The sequence below is a fragment of the Peromyscus maniculatus genome, chromosome 10, assembly GCF_049852395.1.
Source record: "Peromyscus maniculatus bairdii isolate BWxNUB_F1_BW_parent chromosome 10, HU_Pman_BW_mat_3.1, whole genome shotgun sequence".
Taxonomy (NCBI): Eukaryota; Metazoa; Chordata; class Mammalia; order Rodentia; family Cricetidae; genus Peromyscus; species Peromyscus maniculatus.
In genome coordinates this window covers 32,841,115-32,862,855 of record NC_134861.1, presented here as the reverse complement: position 1 = coordinate 32,862,855, position 21,741 = coordinate 32,841,115, and the positions used below count along the sequence as shown (strand labels likewise).

Sequence of the window (21,741 nt, the reverse complement as noted above, 5' to 3'; positions counted from 1 at the left end):
GAGAGAGAGATTTTTACTATGTAGCTCTGACCAGGCCAGAACTCGCTAAGTAGACCTGCTTGTCCTTGAACTCACAAAGACTCTCCAGCCTTTCTTTTCAGAGTGCCGAGACTAAAGACATATAGCACTACACCTAGCCTCCTTTGTAGTTTTTATTTCATGACATAGTGGTGTTTTCACTTCATCTCTCAGTGTTATGATTTGATTTCAATACTTGCCATTCCTTTCACTTCCTCTGTTGAGATTTTTGTATTAATAGTTTTTTTCTGCATTCATCCCATTAAGCATTCTTATTCTTTCTGTTTTATTGATTTCATTTGCTCTTGGTAGAAATCGCTTGTTCTGTTTACTCTGGCTTTCTGACTTTGGACTTCCAAGTGTGTCTCTGAAGTTTCCTTACTTTTGTAGGTCAGAGAACATCCACATTCAAACATTTGGACAGGTACAGTAAATAAAGTCTGAAGAGCTGTGCTGATTATTACTAATAAGCTATAGAACCAGAACTAAAAACTTGTGAACAAGCTGGGCATGATAGTGTAAATCTTTGATCCTTGTACTCAAGAGGCTAAGGCAGGAGTTCAAGATGGAAAGCTAGCCTGAACTACACAGTGAGCTCCAGGACAAATAAAATACAAATAAGACCTTGTATCAAAAAACTGTAAGACTATCAAGACATGGCTTTATTCTCAGCACTCAGGAGGCAGAAGCAGGCAGTTCTCTGTGACTTTGAGGCCAGCCCTGTCTACATAATGGGTACCAGGCCTGCCGGGACTATATAGTGAGACCTTGTCTTAAAAAAAATGTGAGAGTGCTGTGGGATGTCCTTCTGTATGCTGTGAATATGTGTTGCTCTGATTGGTTGATAAATAAAGCTGCATTGGCCTATGACAAGGCAACTTAGAGGCAGGTGGGAAACCCAGGCAGATATATGGGGAGAAGAAAGCAGAGGAGAGAGACGCCAGCCTACTGCCAGGAGAAGCAAGATGTGAAAATACTGGTAAGCCATTGCCATGTGGCAACTTATAGATTAACTGAAGTGGGTTAAGTTATAAGAACTAACTAGTGAGAAGCCTGAGCCATTAGGCCATATAGTTTGTAAGTAATATAAGCCTCTGTGTGTTTACTTGGGTTCAAGGGGCTGGGGGCTGGGTGGGACTGGAGAAACCTTTCGACTACATGAGCGTCCATGAACCAAAAACCATTTTGGTCCCAGGCATGGTGAACAACTAGAGAAAGTGAGCAGAGATCAGCCACAGAGAAATAGGTAAACCATCTAACAGGGAGAAGATGTTTGAGTCTTGACAGGGGCATCCATAGTTTTCTGTTATTGTCCATTTCTCACAAAACCTTTACATATCCTATTATGTACTTTATACTACTTATATGTCTCTCCTCTCATCTGCTCATCATACACAAACACATTCATACATGTATACTCACACTTGAATATCCACTCACTCACACACATACATACTCACACACTAACATACACACACTCACTCACACAAACACACACTCCCCTCCATTCCCTTCTTGAGGTGTCTTGAGCTGACTTCTCTTCCCAGACAGATCTCCTCCACACAGTTAGATACTGGGCACCCAACTTCACCACATTCTTTCTAAATTCATTTAGGGTCACCTGTCCAGGTGTGACCTTCTTAGTAATGCCACAAAAATAGTTTCATTCTTTTACAAATCCCTTTTCTAGAATTGCTCCTCTTTTTCCCTTCTCTGAAGTTTAATTCCCTTCTTAGAGCTTTCAGTATTTTCAGATTTACCAGTGTCCCATGTAATTGAAACAAGGATACTTTCCTGCTGTTAATTTTGTATTTTTCATGTGATACAGGCTTTTTTAAGGTTCAATATATAATAGCAATTGTGAGTAATATACTTATTAAATAAAAAGTCAGTTTTAGAGTTGCATGTTTCATATGCATGTGTATAATCACTTTAGCAATTTATTTTCTTTCTAATTTATGCCTCCTACTCAAAGATCACAGCTGGCAGTTGTTCATGAGCTGTTGCATTATTGAATTTTCCTTGCACTGTTTAATGTAAGTTTTCCTCTTGAGGTGGCAAGAATGGAGACCTGCTTGCCTCTTCTTATACTTGAAATTTCCTAATTTGTTAAATTAACTTCCATGCCCTTAAAGACAATTAGTATCTTGTGCTCAAGATATTATTGCAATTTATTTGTTTGTAAATAGTTTTCTTGAGTAAATGAATGACATAAATTGGAGCAAATGTTGTGGATTGCAATGCAGATCTGTTCTTTACTGGCATTGGACATACTTAGAAGCCACTTTGTATTATTTTCTATCCAATTAAGTTTTTCTCAAATCCTATGCTGTTTCTAAAATTATGTTACTATGTTTTTGTTTAATTAAGGTGCCTGTCACTTTGTTAAATGTATAATTAGTAAATTATACTTCTTTTGAGGTTAACTAAAAAGGCACCTCCAAATCAAGATAAACTTCTTGTTTTCTTTGACAGACATATGCCACAGTTTTTACAGGTGACAGCTGTTATATTTACTAAGTGCTCACTAGCATTTATAATCCTTCATGGTTTTGGTGCCTTCTTTTTTGTTCCCTTGACATAGGTGTGTTGTCCTACTTTCATTTAGTTCTGTCTAATCATCTTTGTGATATTTTTCATAATTGTAAATAAAATTCATTATTTGATTCAAAATGTAATTTAGGTAAGTGTTCCCTTGCAGAGGATGCAGCCTGCTTTAAACACTAAATATATGCAATGAAGGCTATAAACCGTGCAAGGGACTGTAGGAGGATCTATCCATGTTGTTTAATATAAGTTCTTTAAGTGATTGAAAAACTGTACATTTCATTGTAATCATTTTTCCTCGAATTGTAAATCTATTTACTTTTGAGGTAAAGACATTATTTTAAAAGCAATCTTATTAAAAATTTTCTTCATATATGTTTTTCTTCTACCCCAATTCCTCCCAGATCCTTCCCATTTCTCTACCCATCCAACTTTATGTTTTTTCTCTTTCTTTCAAACAAACAAACAAACACAAAATCAGAACAACAAAACCACCCCTCACAAAACAGAAATCAATATAAATTAGAAAAATACCAATAAGACAAAAATACCCCAACAGAATAAAATGAGTCCAAAATTCTATGAAATACCATTGAATTTATTTTGTGTTGGCCGACTACTCCTGATAATGAGGGCTACCCTCAGGTATTGCTAATATACCCAATGAAACTTGATTAGAAAAAATGAAACTTTCCTTTGCCAACACAGATAGCTTCTTGGTTAGGGGTGGGAGTCCATGTCTACTTTTCCCTGTTATTGCTGGAACCCCATCTAACTTGAACCTGTGCAGGCCTGTACATTGTTCCTGGTATGTCTGGAAGACACTGTTTCCTTGGAGTTACCCATTACTTCTGACTCTTAAAATCTCTCTGCCTCCTCCTCCACATAGAGCCCTGAGCCTTGAAGGGAAGGCTTTGATGAAGACATTTAGGACTGATTGCTCCAAAGTCTCTCAGTCTTTGCACATTGTCCAGTTGTGGGTCTCTGTGTTAGTTCTCATCTACTGCAAAAAGCTTCTCTGATGAGGACTGAGCGAGCCACTGATACAGCAGTATGTCATCAAGAATTATTTATTTTTACCTTCTTTAGAAGATGGTAGTATTATATTTCTTCCTAGTTCTATGTCCTATCTAGTTTTAGGTTCTTGATCACTTTAGCAATGTCATATATGGATTCCATCTGAGCCTTAAACACAAGTTTAGAAAGTGATTGGTCACTCCCATAACATCTGTGCCACTCTTGCATCAGCATACTTACAGGAAGGTCACTGTTACAGGTCTCAGGCTTTGTAGCTGGGAGAGACTGATGTTCGCCTTTCTCCTTCAGTAGTATGCTGAGTTTCTTTTAGTACCATGAAAAGTAGTCACTAGAGTGAAGCTTCCAGTTAGGCATCAGCTCAACCTCTCTATGTTCAGTGACATATATGTGTTGTTTTTAGCAATAGGCCTAACTATCAGGTTGTGTAGAGTAACCAATAGCCTTGGCAGTGGCCTATTATGCTTGGGAGTTTCCAAGGAGTCCCTTTGGCCAATGACTCAACAAAATGTAACCCTCCTGGCACTGGAAGTTTTACTTTATAGTATAAGATGAAATACAATAATCTTTTGAGATAGAATGTCACTGATAGACCAAGGCAGTCTTAAACTTACGATATAGCCCAGACTGGCTTAGGATTTGTGATCTCCCTGTCTCTACCTCCCAAATACAGAGATTGTAGGAATGCGACACTCTGCCAAGTCTAATAAATTTTGTTTTTGTCATAATTTTATATATTATATTAATTGGTGTTCTCCAGAGACATAAAACAAGTCTATATATCTATATCTACATGTATATTATGTAGTTGTCTGTTTCTTTCTCTATTTAATATATAATTGTGTATGTATGTGTATGTGCAGAAAGATGTAAATATGTAATTTTGTTTTATTTTTTGTATATACAGTGTATGTGGTGTGCATATGTGTGTGTGAATGTATGGAGGCCAGATTGATGTTAGGTGTCTTCCTTCCTCAATTGCTTTTCACCTCCCTCTCTTCTTCTTCCCTCTTTCTTTCATATATATATATTTAAGACAAGGTCTCTCACTGAACCTAGATCTCACCAATTTAGCTAAACCAGCTAGACAGATTTAAGTGGACACTGAGGACTGGAACTCAGGTCCTCAGGCATACGCACAGTAAGCAATTTACTGGTTGAACATGTCCCCAGACCCTGATTGTCATTGTATGCACCATATATATGAATATATATATGAATGTATACATATATATATATATGAATATATACATATGTATGAAGAATGAGTTTAAGGAAATGGCTTGTATATTTGTGGGAGTTGGCAAGTTAAGATACAATTTATTGTTGTATGTTAAAACTGAAGACTATACACTCAAGAAAAAAAGTTTTTTGGCTTTTGGCTTTTGGAGCCAAAACTCTGAAGACAGGGTTTCACTGTATAACCCTGTCTGTCCTAAAACTAGTTTTATAGACTAGGCTATCCTCAGACTCACAGAGATCCCCCTACCTCTGCCTCCCAAGTGCTGGGATTAAAGGAATGCACCACCGTGCCCCATGTACACTCAAGCTTTTTTGTTGTTGTTGTTGTTGTTGTTGTTGTTGTTGTTGTTTTTCATAAGATGTTTATTATACATGCTGCTTTCCTGGAGAATCCGGTGCTCAAAGGGATTCAAGTTGGAGCCGACAAACACATCCAGCATGGAGAGGGTTAAGTCAGGGCCCTCTTCTTGTAGGTGGCCATCATCTTCTTGATTTCAGCAATGCTTTCTCTGGATTCAGACCCTTGGGGCATGTCTGTGTACAGTTCATGATGGTGTGGCAGCAGTAGACAGAGAAGGGGTCCTGCAGCTTGGCCAGGCGCTCCTCTGTGAAGTCATCTCTGGAGTCGATCATCCAGCCATGATGGTCGCATGAGAAGTGCCGGACCCAGGACCTTGTCTCCATTCCACCAGTAGCTGGGGCAGCTGGTGCAGCAGCAGGTACACAGGATGCATTCATACAATCCATCCAGTTTCTCCCGGTCCTCGATGTACTGCAGATACTGCTGCTTGTCCTCCTGGGACTCATCCTTCTTCTTCAGATAGGGCTCAATGGATTTGTACTGTGCGTAGAAGTTACTCAGATCAGGGACTAGATCCTTGATCACATACATATGTGGAAGAGGGTAAATTTTTGAGACTTTGCTGAGGTTCATGTCAATCCTACGAGTGCACACCGGAGTGTTGCCTCCATTGATGTTCATGACACAAGAGCCATAGATCCCTTCTCAGCATGATCTTCGGAAGGTCAAAGTAGAATCAATTTCATTCTTAATCTTGATTAAAGCATCCAACACCACAGGTCCACACTTATTCAGATCAACTTCTTAAGTCTGCATTTGAGGTTTATCTCCAGTCTTGTCCGGGTCCCATCGGTAAATGGCAATTTTTTTCATTCGGGGAGCTGCAGCAGCAGCTGTCTGTGCCCCTTGGCAGGCCTGAAACTGCAGGCTGACCCTGACGAGAGCGGTAGCCGGGAAGCCATGCTTCATGGAGACACGGACCACAGCTGCCATCTTGGCTCCTGACGTTAGCCCCACCCCTACACTCATGTTTTAATGCCACAATCTGGAGGCAGAATTCTTGGTCTCAGAAAACTGTCTTTCCTTTTGATTTCTTCACCTATTGAATGAACTCCCTTCACATTGTGTAGATTTGTTGTTTTTTTTTATGATATTAACTGCTTGCAAATATTAGTCACATCCAAAAGTGCTTCTACAGCAAGACCCAGCGTAGACTTTCACTAAGCAATTGAGTACCTTAATCTAGCCAAGTTGACAAAATTTACAATCACAAGCATCTAATATGCATTGTTGTGAATGTGGCAGTGACCAAATTAAAGCTCTTGGTAGCTAGAATTTTTGCTAACTTGGATTCAATAGTCTATACAGAACTACAGTAATAAAGATCTCAAATTAGCACACCTTTAATCCCAGCACTTGGGAGGCAGAGGCAGGCAGATCTCTGTGAGTTCGAGGCCAGCCTGGGCTACTTCCAGGAAAGGCGCAAAACTACATAGAGAAACCCTGTCTCGAAAAACCAAAAAAAAAAAAAAAAAAAAAGATCTCAAATTAGACCTTGGTACTCTAAAATTGAATGACCAGGATATGAAACAAAACAAAACAAAAAAAAAAAACACACACAAAAAAAACATGAACCATAATTCTTATTAGTTTATTCATCATTCTTCAATAATGGTGTGATATTTTGTTCTTTGAAACTTGGGTTTCAGGTTCTTTGCACAATTCTGTGTTGGCCAATTTCATGTACATACAATGTAGATTAGAGAGAGAAGATTAATCAGCTGGCCTGCATGATTTCTGCAATGCAAAAGTTGGGACAGCACAGAATGTTCCAGGACCTCACACAGATCCACTCATTTCCTGGGGTGTGTTCCTTGTGTGGTTCGTGTCTGCCTTCAGCCCAGGGAAACACTGTGGCCACTTTCCTCTAACCCTCACCATCTAGTTAGGGTTCTTTGAGGTATGCTCACTCTTTACCCTTGTTTTTGTCTCCACATTATTGTCTTCTGTAATTTGACTCACGTTTTAAAAATTCCTTTTAATCATCTTCTTCTGCAGCCCTAGCATGCCGCCTCCCATTCTCTTTTTTTCAAATGTCTTATTTGCTTAGTTATGATCCTGGCATTGATAAAAAGCCATTCTCTGTCTTATATTTCTTATTTTCATTTTACATGGCAGCCCTCATCATATTTTTGTATTTAAAGGTTATTGTTGCTTGCTTTTTAGATACTTAGAATGCAGAATGGTAGTTTATTGTATGTGTTTCTTTTTAATTGCTGGATTTGGCATTATATGAGTTCTATGCTTGACCAGGAAATTAGATTTTGTTCAGAATAGCAAGATACAACAGAAATTACTTTCTTAGCTTTGAAGACTTCTTCTGCTAAAGACCAAATTGAATTAATGGCCCAGTGATTGACTTAACTCATTAGATAGCCTCCTCATAAGAAATAATGTTTAGACTTTAGAAGAAAAGATATTTTCATATTTTCGGGTTTTGGGGGCTCAGTGTAGATTCCCATTAAAAGGGAAAACAGAAGGATCATTGTTACTTGTCTAAGGTGTTGAGTAATGTACTGCACCATAAATCAGCTTTACTAGTTATTTGTCAAATTGTGTCCTCACACCTCACTCTGTGATTGTGTGTATAAATGAATATATGTTCGCTGAAGCTATTCTCCATAAAAGAAAAGTTTACTAGCTTTCACTTTGATTTCTCTAGAAGAGTATTGAGGAAATGAGAAAAAGAATTTTTATATTTTTCCTGCTGCTTCAAAAAATATTTTGGCAAGCTTGGCTTTCAAACTGTTTGTTTTTGCAGATGTATTTAATCATTCTTAAGAATGAAGCCAGGAATGTTTGCTGGCTTCTAGGTTTGTGCCACCCAGCAACTGAAAAAAAAAAAAAAACTGTTTTCTTAAAATATGGTATTTTGTGGTGGGGAAGTACAAAATCTTTTCATTTTTGTGAACTGTTAAGTTTAAAACTTTTATATAATACATTTTAAATGTTTAAGTAATATTTAAGTATTTCAAGCAAAGTAACACTGTTTCATAGTGTATACATAATTCTCAATAGGCTTTTGACTCATTTTTGGACTGATGTGTTTGTTGTTCTATAGTTAATAATTTACATGGAAAGAAGATAAAAGTGGTTTATGGTTAATTTTTCCCTGGAAAATTTTAATATGCTGTTCATACCATCTTACAATTGTCCTTATTTAAAGAGTCTCTCAAGGGCTGTTGATTCTTAGGATTCACTGGGACTTATGGTTTGACTAGACAGCATTGTACTTCTTATAGAACATCTCTTAAACAGTTAAAATGGTAGCTCCAATGCATTTCTTTAAATTATGCTAGAGTAATGTGAGTAGAAAGAGCTAGTTGTTTCCTTCATTTGACAAATACTTTGGTTGGCTTCCCAGTTGTAACAAGCGTTGCCACTGGCCTATTTCCTTAGAAACCGACAGGAAAAACTTCAAGCAGTCCAGTATCATAACTGCTGCAGGAGGGGGTCTTTTCCCTGGTTGTGTCCTTCCAATGTCCTGTGCTGTATTGAACTTTGAAATTGGGGAGTAAATCAGAAGCAAGGACAAAGAAATTTGCTTTGAAGTGAAGAAATGGAATTTAAACCAACATGGTACATTGCTTCTTTCCTGTTTTTCTCTCTCCTTTTAAAAATGATTTATTTTTAACATTATTTCTGTGTGTGTATGTGATTGGTGAGGCCAGAAGTTCTTCTGCAGCTGGAGTTGTAGGCAACTATGAGCCACCCAATGTGGGTGCTGAGAAACTTGGATCCCTGGAGGAGCAGCAAGTACTCTTCACTATTGAGCCACCATTCTATCCCATGTACGTTTTTTCTTTTAACTCCCTGATGGAGCTAATGTGTGCCAGGTAGCCGTTAAATCCTGGATGGAATTAATGGGTGCCATTTGTTGTTAAATCCTGGATGGAGCTAATGTGTGCCATGTTACAGTGGTCCCTAAGCTGAGGATTGGAAGTTTACAGCCCACACTCTTGAGTAATAATAAAATTCCCGTGGACTTCTAGTATTGACTGAAGTTATTTTTACCATTGTATTACTTATGTGTGCAGATAAAACTACATATAACATAATGCTTATAAATCTGAACAGAATACAATTACTAAAGTTACAGATTAAATATAAATGGTACTACAAACCCATAATAATTCAAACGTAATTCAGTACTGTAATTCAGTTCAGATCAACATTGATTTACCAGGAAGAGCACTGTGGTTGATGACTGTAGGGGTTAGGTTCAGTGGAAAGGTGTTGCTAGCTGTCTATTTCTGTGCCTCAACTGCTTTTGCATTTGGATTTTTATAATAACTAGCCAATAAGTGCCAGTTTTCATAACATGTAATTCAATACAATCTTTGTACATTTAAGTTTTTGATCAGAAGTTAGAGTACCAAGGCCTTTCCAGCAAACTTCTGCCAGTCTTAGAACATGCAGGTGTGTTATTCTCTAAAATGTCATCATTTGAAGGTAAATTAACCTAACTGACAACTTCCTTAAAAAGGTATTATTAAAAAAACACAGCTGCCACTGGAATCAAGAAAAATTATTTTTTTGCCTCTTTGTAGTTATGCTTCATTTCAACAAACTGATTCACGATGGTGTAGACAGAAATGCCCCGGGCTCCCCGCTCTTTGTTTATCTTGACCATAGGATTGACTTGTCCATGATGTCAGTGAACATAAACTCAGCTGTGCATGCAGATGCCTGCAAAAATTCTCGGTACAGTAGACACCAATTGCATGTGGTCATCTGAAACATATGGACTATCTTTAAATCTTAAGATTTTTATGTTGAATTACCCAACCCTTAAAATTATATTGATTTCATTAATTATTCCATTTATATTAGCAAAAGAAAGTAGTACCAACATTCCAATTTCCTCCTTCCTTTTACAATTGTAGCTGAGAGAGATGAAATGATGTTTAAATTATAACCACTTGGAAAACTATTGGGATTTGAATTGTAGGTTTTTGTGATTAAGATTTTACAGTAAGATTACTGTATAAATTGGGGTGCATGATAAAATAGACATCTTTTGGAGGCAGGAGAGCTGGTACAGCAGAAGCACAGATGTGGTATAAATGGGGTTCCCAGCACCCATGCCTGATGATTCACAGTTGCCTGTAACTCCAGCTCCAAGGAATCTGATACACTTTTCTGGCCTCTTCATTCACCTGCACTCACATGCAGATATCACACAGTCATCCATATATACACATAAAAAAATCTTAAAGAATAGACTTCCTCATCTGCTATAAGACATTTTAATGCCATTGTCTTAGTTAGAATTTTTGTTGTTCTGAAGAGAAACCATGACCATGACAACTCCAAAAGGGAAACATTTAATTGGGGCTGGCTTACAGTTTCAGAAGTTAGTCCATGATTATCATGGCAGGAAGCATGGCAGCATGCAGGCAGACATGGTTCTGAAGTAGTAGCTGAGAGTTCTACATCTTGATCTGTAGGTAGCAGGAAAAGAGCTGTGTGCCACTTAACCTGGGCTTAAGCATCTGAGACCTCAAAGTCCACCCCCACAGTGACACACTTCCTCCAACAAGGCAGTACCCACTCCAACAAAGCCACACTTTCTAATAGTGCCACTCCCTTTGGGCCAAGCATTCAAACCCATCTGATGGGGGCTATGCCTATTCAAACCACCACAGGTATGGTCACATTCATTCATTTATGTTAAGTAAAATTACATATATATTTTTTTACAATCATTTTGATCTTTAATCTCATCACATTTATAAAATATATTACGGTCACTTTCATTTTGTATGTGAGTAAATCAGTGCAAGGAAACCTAAATAAGGAAACCTGAATAACATATAGTATATACTGTATAGTTCATATGTTTGGATATATACTTTAGTTTTTTTCCAATTTTATAATACTTGCATTATATAGTGAGATATCTTGGGAGAAAGTACCCAAGTCTAACCATAAAATTCATTTATGGCTCATATTACCTTACACACTTAGTATTATATTATACAGTATTTCAGTGCCCATGTGTTGGCTGTAACTTATTACAGAAGGTCAGGTGTGGAAATTTCCATATTAAAGCTCAAATTTTTGGAGTTTGGTGCATTTTTTATTTTAAACTTTGAATCAAGGATGATTAATCTAAATAGTATGACTAAAATGTTAATAGTGACTAAAATGTTTATAATCATTATCATGAGTGATTTTTATTGAATTTGTTTCCTCTTGTAAATATCCCATAACTTAAAAGTCAGATCAAGCACTGAGCAGTAGTCTAATTATGGTGAATAGACTCAGTCTCAGCTTCTGACAAACGATTTCCCTCCCCCTGCCCCATGAAAGCCAGGGAGAATGGGAGACTGGGTCCAGAGAGACCAGGAGGATCAGTGGGATCAGAGGTATCTGGAGGATTAGGGGGATCAGGGAGACCAGGAGATCAAGAGTTATCTTCCCAAATGATGACAAAATTTAGACATCATGTGTTCTAATTTTTGCTGGTGATACTGAAGATTGAACTTATCCTAACACTTTAATAAACATGACTTATTTCTGACAGTTCACTTTAAGTTAATTTTTTTTTCTTTTTTTGGTTTTTCGAGACAGGGTTTCTCTGTATAGTTTTGGTGCCTGTCCTGGATCTCGCTCTGTAGACCAGGTTGGCCTCGAACTCACAGAGATCCACCTGGCTCTGCCTCCTGAGTGCTGGGATTAAAGACATGTACCACCACCGCCTGGCTTAAGTTAATTTTTTGGCTTTTAGTCATATACATGTGTGCACACACACACACAGGAATTGAGTTTTGTAGATACAGTTTTGTGGATCAAGTATTTGCAATGAGCGTGGGAGTTGAGCTCTGATGACCAGCACTCGTGTGAGAATCAGGTGTGGCAGCACACACCTTGAACTCCTGATCCTTCTGCCTCTGCCTTCCAAGAGCAAGGATTACAGACTTCTGGTCCAGCACTCAGCTATTCTTATGCCTGGCAGTGTAGGAAATAGCACTTGAAAATTCAAGTAGAGCAAATCTGCATCGTGGTACCAAGAAGTCCATGTTCCTCTCCTTCAGCCTTCTCCTGTCTCTTTTTCTTACAGCTCTTCCTCTTTTTCTTCACTCCTAATAAATATTTGCAACATTGTTGGGGACAGAGTTTAAAAGTGGGGGCATAACAATGCACCAGATAGACTGTAATTTTCTCCATTGTTCTTGGCACACAGTCAGTATTCGTTACAGGCAAATTAAGAAATACACAAACGAAGAAGTAATGGATTTCAGTTACTAGTCATGGTAATTTTGTGTGTGGGGGAGTGTTTGTTTTTAGTAAAATCAAATTTGGGTTTTCCAGTTGAAGCTGAAGACTTGTATACAGGTCTTTGCCTCCACTCATTATCTGGGGGAGATGCAAGAATCGCTTGGAAATGTTAATTCCTTTGACTAATCCGCCTCTGAAGAGCATGTTGTCTGGAAGCCTCACTGAAGGACTGCTTTTCACATTACAGGAAACAGTCCTTGTAGATTGTATATCAAATTACATACAGACTTTCTTTCATTTTGTTTTGCTTTTGGTTATAGCTTAAGTTTATCTGTCACCCTGACATCTCCAGTGTGTTCTGCTTTGCCCTGCACAGATGACTGAGAATTAACCTGTCCTTTCCTAGGACTGAAGTGATCACTTCATAGGCTGTGCCACTGGCATCAAGAGTGATAACCACTTGAAGAATAGAAAGAAAATGGCCTTCTTCCCTAGTCTACATAGGTCATTGACTGTGATCAAACAGCAAGGATATGGATCTCTGTGTACCAATCAACTGTACTCACTGGACAGCAAATTCTGTTTTATAAAGCAGTTGTGTGATTTGTAGCTGCATAGCCCAAACACAGTTGAAAAGTTATCTTTTCACTTTGACAAAAAAGAGAGAAAGTATTCCTGTACAGAAGTAATCCCCAAAAGTAAAAAAAAAAAAAAAAATTAATTGCTTATAACCTGACCATAAAAATAAATTCATTAATAGAAGCTAGCAATTACTTTTATTTTTTTCTTCAAAAATATCTTACCTGTTCTTAATCACAAAAGCTCAAAAATCCTTTTTACTTACTATCAAGAAAAAAACATACTTACTTTTAGACAAATGAGGAGCTATAGATTAAATAATAAGAAAACAGCCCATTAGAATTCCATCTAGAGATGGCTGCAATTAAAAATTTGGCAAACATTCTACCTTGTTTGTAATTTCACAGAAAATTATATAAATTTATAAAGAGACGTGTAGGAGGCCAGCTCCCACCTTTTAAATGGTTCCTATGAGAAAGAGAGAGGGATAAGAAACTTTTAGATAGAAAGATAGCAGAGAGGAGACATACAGAAACATAGGATAGCTTCGGGAAGACATGGATCAAAATCCAATGGCCCCTTCTGCCTCTTCAAAAGGACTTTTTGTAACAATGTCAAGGGGCAGGGCAAAAGACCTCACCCTTGCTAGATCAAAGTACACCACATAGCCAAGTGTAGACCCTTCCAAACATCTGGTAACCACGCCTCTGGTCAAGTCATCCCATTATGCAGTCCTGCTGGGTAAAGCAAGCTCAGATTCTTGGACCCTGAGTAAGTTCTCACTAGGAAACATCTGTGGGTCTCTACAGAGGTGTATAATGTTTTATGAAAAAGATTTAATTTTTTTCATGAATGTCTTTACATGTCAGTAAGCATATATTCCTGTTATCATCACTAATGGCTATAAGGTATTTCAGTATATTAATGGATGAAATAAAAACTCATTTAATAATGCTCAAATAATAAAAATTAAATTATAAAATTACTTTTCATACTTATTTATTGTTGGTCTTATAACAGTGAACACTTACATGTTTCTGTGAGTCTAATCTTTTTTGTTTTTATGATTTTGCTTTAGAATCATGTCTGGGAATCCCTTCCCAACACAAATATTTTAAAATTATTTAGCTCTGTTTTTTTAACCCTGAAAGTTTAAACCAATGTAGAATTTGTTTTCTTCCATATTATGAGGCAAGAATCTGACTTAATTCTCTCTGCCAATTTAATGTATCAATTTGTCATAAATAACCATTATAAAATACTGGTTTTATTCCTAGACATCTAAATTTCAGTTATTTTTATTGATAATATCCAACTGTCGAGTGCTTTAAATATATTTCGATTGATGTCCCATTGAGCGGTGACCCTTCTTTTTTCAAAGAATTTAGCTAGTCTAAAAGTTGATAATTTTTCAGATAAGTTTGATAATAATTAGTCAAATTGAAGATATTTTATAACTTGAACTTTTGGGATTATTTGAAATATAAAGATTTAGAGGGAGATTGGCATACACACACACACACATATATATGCATACACATATATATACACACATATACATGTAGACATGTATATCCATGTTCACCTTTTGGGGTTTGCCTCCTAAAGACTTTGTTTCAGCTGTAGTATATAACTGCTGTGTTCCTCGTTAAGCATATTTCAAGGTTTGTCCACGCCTTCATTGCTGCTGTCAGTAAAAGCCACCCATTTGTTTTATAAAGATTGCTGTGCAAACATATATAGATTTGATTCATTGTTTTATATTCTATTTCCTAGTCATTCAGTTTTGTAACAGATTTTTGTTTTCTGGGTTTTCCAAGGGAATAACCATTCTTTTCCATTACTTCAGCTTTGTTTCCCTTTCTTAACTAACACACTGCATGGGTTCAAACCCAGTCCATAAAAGTACTGAAGAATTGGCTATAGCCAATTTTGCCTTATCCCTGATTTCAAAGAGACCTCCTCTAGGGCAGACTGTTTGCTAGAACTTTCTGTAGTTAGGGGTTGTTTTTCCATTGTCCAGTACATATGTCTACTGAGCATGTGGAATGTGACCGATGAGACAGAAAAACTGAATTTTCATTTTGTTTTAACTTAATGGACTCAGGTTCTATGCTTTGGCAGCACACTCTAGGTCTTCTTTGTCAATTATGTTGACTATTTCAAATATGATTTCACATGATGATGGGTGAAAGTGAGATTGTTCCTTGCACAGTTGTCATCTATGTGCCATAAGCGAGGTGTCAAAGAAGTCGAATGGCAGCTGGAGTGAGATGAGTTCAAAGGAGTCTTGTTTTCACCTGTTCGCTTGGTTATTAAGACTAAGTGTGGATAAAGTTTGACCCTTTATCTGTTTTCCCAATATACACTGTTTCTTTTTGTTGCTGTTTTTTTTATTCTTTTTATCATTTATTTGCTGTAGTATTGCGTATTAGTTAACTAACTTTGCAGTGTCTTTCTTGTTTTGTGTTGTTAATATTACTGCCAGTTTCCTACCCCAAACCTTGTTTTTACTTTTTTCAGTTTCTCTTTCTTTGTCTCCTAATTTCCAGACACCTTTTCTCCTAACCTGTCTCCCCAATTCCTACCTTACAAATTCTTTAAAGACCTTCAGAAATGTATTTCCTCCACAAAAGAACTTATTCTTGATCTCCTGAATTAAAAGTAGTTTTCTCTCTATTGAGAGTAGTACTTAATTTGTGTCCTTTAAATTTACCATGTGAAAAAAAACCCAAATAAATAAAAATTACAATTTGGATGTTGGAGGTATAGTTAAGTTGTCCAGCATGCACAAAGCCTCGGATTTTACATTCAGCATGTATGAACTGGGCATGGTGGTGCATGCCTGTAATCCTAGCACTCAAGAGGTGGAGATAGCAGACAATAAGTTCAGGATTATCCTCTACTTAAATAAACACTGAGTTCGAGGCCAGTTGTGGCTGCATGAGACCCTGTCTGAAGAAAAAACATTACTACTTGATCTAACACAGTGTCTTGCAGCTACTGATGTACATATTTGTCCATTGTGAGTACATTGTCCAATGTTTGAATTATCTCATTGTCTACTGTCCATTTTCACCAATGTCCTAAGCTCTTGTTTATGTAGTTTTGTCCTTGGTATCACACAAGGCTCTTCTTCCTTTAGGCATAACATTCATATTTTGTTTCCTTCCAAAGAAGGTCTCAACAAACAGATTTCTGCTCATCTCTTTAGTCAGAACTTAGGGTCATATGGGCATCACTATTTACTGGGGAATTTTGGAAAGTGAGTAGTTTTAGCTGGGTGCTTTCCATATAAAAGGAATTGGTATTCCTTCCTTTTATAAGAAAGAAAGAGAAATAAGTCTTGGATGGACACCCTGGAATATATGTCACAGATATAAAAGTTATGCTTAAAGATCTTAGGACTAGTTGAGTATGGTGGCCCATGCTTATAATCTCAGCAGGTGAGGAGGCAAAAGGACTGGAAGTTCAAAGTCATTTCAACTACATATCAAGTTCAAGGCCAGCCTAGGTTACATAAGACTCTATCTCAAAAAATGCAAATAATAAACAAAATAAAAACAGACATTATAATCTATGAGATGACAAGACACATGTAGACAACAACTCAAGATGGTTGTGTGGTAAATTTCATGTGCACATACAGATGTTACCAAATATTAGAGGTAGACAAACTGCTTTAAAGATGGAGTCCACTAGAAAATCTTTAGCTTAAAGGTAGAATTTGAATAGACCCATATAAGATGGATCAATAATTAAACAGAGGCATTTTTGATTATTTTTGACAATATAAATAAATAGAGTGAAGACATACTTTTAAAGCAGTAGATTAGTTTAACAAGAATAGTGTACTTATACTGTGAAGGAATAGAAAAACCAGATGGTTAGGGCTGGAGATGGCACAGGGGATAAAGACTTGCTAGGCAAGCATGAGGGTCTGACTTAGAGTCCCCAGCACCCACATAGAAAAGACAGGCATGGACTTGCATGCTTGTAACCCCAACCCTGGAGGTCACGGACAAGCAGACCCTAGGACAAATATGTACATCAGTAGCTGCAAGACACTGTGTCAGATCAAGTAGTAATGTTTTTTCTTCAGACAGGGTCTCATGCAGACTCTGGCCAGCCAGTCTAACCAAAACAGTGAGCTCCAGGTTCAGTGAGAGATCTCTCAAGGGAATAAGGCAGAGAATACATGACATTCAAGGTCCTCCCCTGGGCTCTGCATGCTATGCACACCCATACAAACAAGTCAACACACATGTATACACACAAGAGTATTGGATGGAAGAGATAAGTTGAGATAACACGATAGAAGGTTTGGATGGCACCATGCATTTGCAATCTGAAGTTACTTATATCACCAGAACCATTGTCAAGTTCTAGAAAGAGAGATAAAGTAAAAAGAGATAGAATACAGATACTGTGTTAGAGTCTAAAAGAATATTGCAGATTCATTCATTATAATTAATACCCAAGGATCTTTCTACCCAGTAGTGAAATTCATGACAGGTTTTTACCAAAGTAGTTGGTTATCATGCTCCCAATACCCCATATAGATGCTTGAGACTGTTCACTGTTCTGTTACAAAACAGTGAAGTCCTGGAAATAGACTCCTGCGAAACTTGAACTTCACCATTGCCAAGCAATTCTTTGTTTCTATTATCATTCTGACAAATATTTAAAATATTGTCAGTCTGTTTTCTCATATTAATAACCAAGTATAATCTTTCTTAATTAAACTCATTTCTCCAAGTTTGCACTGAATAATTTATGATTGTAAACATATTGGTGCAGTTTTGACTAAGTATGCTTTGTTAGCTATCACTTATCAGTCTAAAGTTATGTTTATTGAAGATGTTTAAACTTCACAGCACACATGTTAACTTAATGGTTTCCTATTTATTTATTTGTTGGATGTTTCTCTCTTTCTTTCTTTCTTTTTTCTTTTTTTTTTTTTTGAGACATGGTCTTATTGTGTAGTTCAGACTCTATGAAATTGTGGTTCTCCTGCCTCAGCCTCCTGAGTGCTAGGATTACAAGCATATGCCACCATACCCAACTTCATTTTCCTTTTAAAATCAACCTTTATACATTTTGTAGGTCCTTTTAAATAAGTGAGGTACGTTAGATCTTTCCCCTAATGTACTTATGAATTTTAAAAATAACAGAAATTGCTTCAACTAGAAATCACATAAAATACTAAGATTTGTCATGTACTACTTTAATAATGGCATCAATAAGACAATTTAAAAACACATAAAATTTGCTTTAAATTACTTTATAAATGAACAACTGAAGCCTGACTTTCATTTCTTTAGCAACTAGAATATCACAGAATTTCCTTTCAAAATACCAAATGTCTCATCTTTCCAAATTCTTCTCTTTAATTACCATAGGACCTTCCTACCAGAGTTTCACCAATAAAAATTTAACTTCAAGTAAGAACACAGATTACACAAATATTTACTGTGTTTCTCCAAGCTTCTTGAAATGTTAATGCTCATTGTTGGGAGTTACTATTCAACCCCATTGCCCTGAGGCTGGATTCATCTGTGGAACTTTGCTTTTTGTTGTTGTTGTTGTTGTATTTACAGTCAATGACCTTTATTCCAGGGTTAGAACAGGGCTATGCATGCTGCAAACAGAACACAGGCTGGGGACAACCTGACAGCAGCTCAGGGGTAACAGGGTGGGTCAGTCTCTCGGGGCAGGTTAGTTTATTTAAGGTCTGTAGGGGTTTTTGCCTTATGGAGAAACTGCTTTAAAAGCACCCTCTCTTTTCTCCCATTTCTTCCATAAGGAAAGCTCCATCTCACTCTTGCTCTCATATATCATCCCAGACAAAAGGATGATTTATGCTTATTTCCTTTCTCCCAATTGTACAAATATGTCTTTTCATAAAGAAGGCAGACAGGACTAGGGAGACTAAGGAAGGACCTTTAAGGCAAAACTGGAGGCTTCGAGGTTTGTGTGTTAAGACAGGGGTCTGCAGCAGTGGCAGGAGGGGATGGACAGACCAGACTGGGCTAGGACTTGAAGGTGCTGTATGCACTCTGGCTTCTTTCCTCTACTGACACTGGTCCTCCCCTCCCTATAAGGCTTTGCTCCCACATCCTAGAAGCTCCTACCTTCAACTTCCTCTACATTGTCTCTGAGCTAGAATGTAAATTTAATGTTTGCTGTGGTTGGTTTAAATGCTTTCTTTTCTGTTTGGACTATGTAACAATGTGGCTCTGCCACTCCCTTCACTGTGGCATCCCTCCCACTCCTGTCCTGGATTAGACAATAAGTTAATGCTCAAAACCATAAAAAAGGGCAGACATGGCAGTGCCGGTTTAATATATGTATATGTAGAAAACACACACATACACACACACACACACACACACACACACACACACACACACACACACATAGTTAGCATGGTCGAGATGGGGAAGAGCATTTGGGGACAGGTAGGAAGCTGGGTTCACTCACTGTGCTCTAATGATTTGGCTGTGAGACATCCCTAAACCCAAATGAGAAAGGTTATCAAGTCTCTTCCTGGATTGAATTGTGGTGGTAATCAGTACAAAGGAAACCACTGTCACTAACTGCTTTCTTGCTTGGGGTATTCTAAACTGTAAAATGGGAGGGTTGCCTACAATATTCGTACTGGGACCCTGTAGGTGTGGGCAGGTTGAGGTCAAAACTTACGGATCTCACTTCCCAACCTCCCAAGGCTCAAGGTCAGTATATCCAACAGTCTGTGCTCAGGAATAGAGGGGTAGAAAGTGGGCCTTTCTCCCCCTGCATCTCCACCTCAGGATCAATAGTGTGTGGTCTCAGCATAGTCTCTCCAGAGCAGAAGTTAGGGACAGTACAGCAACTGCTGGATTCTCCGTGGGGTTTGATCCTTGGGGCCAGGAAAAGATCTAGTGATCTTCTTATTAAGATTTCTGGCTTATACCCATCCCAGGCCTATGACAAGGGCATAAAGGAGGGCCTCCTGGCACACAGGCCTTTAACATAAGGAATAGCAGGAAACTGGGTTCTAGCCATCCCAGCATAGAGTACAAACACTGAACAATGGCTCTTCTTTGACCTTCCAGGTGGAGGTTAAGTAGTTTCTTTGTCTTTCTTCACCACTGTTTTTCTTGAGTTCTAATCATCTCTCCCATCTTCATCTTAGCTCCTTAATGTAGGAAAATGCAAGTCCTTTGTGCTTCCATCCTTTAAAGATGTGAGGGAAGAGAGGAGGAAAGGGAAGGACAGGGAGTGTGCCAATTTCTGTTTACATAGAAATAGCCTCTATTTCTCCCTGTAGTGGGGAAATTAAGCCCCCACCTCCCTTGACTTCAGTCCCCTCATGAGGAGGAAGAACTAGATGAGCTAGACAGACAGGGCTCCAGCACACAAACACACATGCTCATAATAAGGAGGTTAGGATGAAGTTTGGGCAGGGGTTACACTAGCCATCCCATTGAAGATGGTAAAGGGAGTGGTATGATAAAGATCCAAATTTTCTCCTTTTCCTACCCCTTGCTGAGGTGGGAGAGCCAATTTGATGATTTCATTCTCAGAGGGCTGCCTGTTAGTGCCTTTGTACTTCTTGGCACTGGGGATATGGGTTAGCTTGGTGTCCAGCTCATCCTCCTCAGACTACGCACACAGGTTCTGTACTCAACCACCATAGTAAGTAAGTCAGGACAGCTGGATATCTCAAAGATGTGCTCAATGAAGGAAAGGTTGTCTTTGCCCAGCTGTGGCTTTCCAGGAAGTTAAGCCAAGCACTGCATGTGGTGATCTCCTCACTCTTCTTGTTGGGGATATCCTTCTTGCAGAAAGACTTGAGCTGTTTCAGATCTTCAAGGATGAATTTGGTCATATCCTGAAGGAGAGTCCCGTACTGTGCCTTGCTGCATCTAGAGCTGAGAGCTCAGGGCATGGGCACTCCTGGTCCCCAGTTCCTAAACTGTGGTAGATTATTGGATCTACTTTAATCTGAAAAACAACTGTTAATCTTAAAATACTTTACATTGGTATGGATTTTGGTTTTCTTGATACAAATTTAAAGTTAATTTTGTTATACTATATGTATATTTCTACTCTTGCTTGGGGTATTATGTTTATACAGCTCATTTGGCACTGTAATATATAATTAAAATATATGGATTAATAGTCATCTATAATAATTAAACTTATAATCATATTAATTAGGTTTTCTAGATAAACAAAGATATATTTCAAATAGATAGGAAATCTTCAAACATTTCAAAGACCTACAGAATATGGCATTTAAAATATTTTAAGAACTTAGACTTTTCTGGACAATGAGACATGTCTGTTCCTGGCAGCACCAATTACTTGAAGAAGATGATGGGCATTGAAGAAACTCTTTATGGAGTTTGCTTACAATGTGGAAAAGGCTAACATTACCATTTGGGCAAGAAACTGCTCTTGCCTGGACTGCTTGATTAAACTGGACATGCAGGACCTGTAGGAAGGTAACCGCTGAACTTTGCCAAAACAAGGCAAGATAGTCCTTTAGGTTCCTGCTTCACAGAAGAAACTACCAGACATTCTGCAGGACACAGAGGAAAGTGACTGATGAACTTTGCCATTAGGTGGAACAGCCCTTCAAATTTCATGCTTCACCAAAAAATATGCCAGAGATTCTAGATCTATAGGCTAAAGATGGATGCCCTAACATTGCAGAGGAACTTTGGGTAACTGCCCAGGCAGCCAGA

General features: G+C 37.9%; 1 protein-coding gene and 2 pseudogenes across 1 annotated transcript in view; 1 reads left to right on the top strand and 2 right to left on the bottom strand.

Annotated features, from left to right (window-relative positions):
• Window positions 1-21,741, top strand: part of Acyp2 (acylphosphatase 2) — a 177,031-nt gene that overhangs the window by 73,302 nt on the left and 81,988 nt on the right. The window lies entirely within an intron of this gene.
• On the bottom strand, window positions 5,276-6,136 carry LOC102928872 (succinate dehydrogenase [ubiquinone] iron-sulfur subunit, mitochondrial pseudogene; annotated as a pseudogene).
• Window positions 20,435-21,741, bottom strand: part of LOC102903662 (astrocytic phosphoprotein PEA-15 pseudogene) — a 29,815-nt pseudogene continuing 28,508 nt past the window's right edge.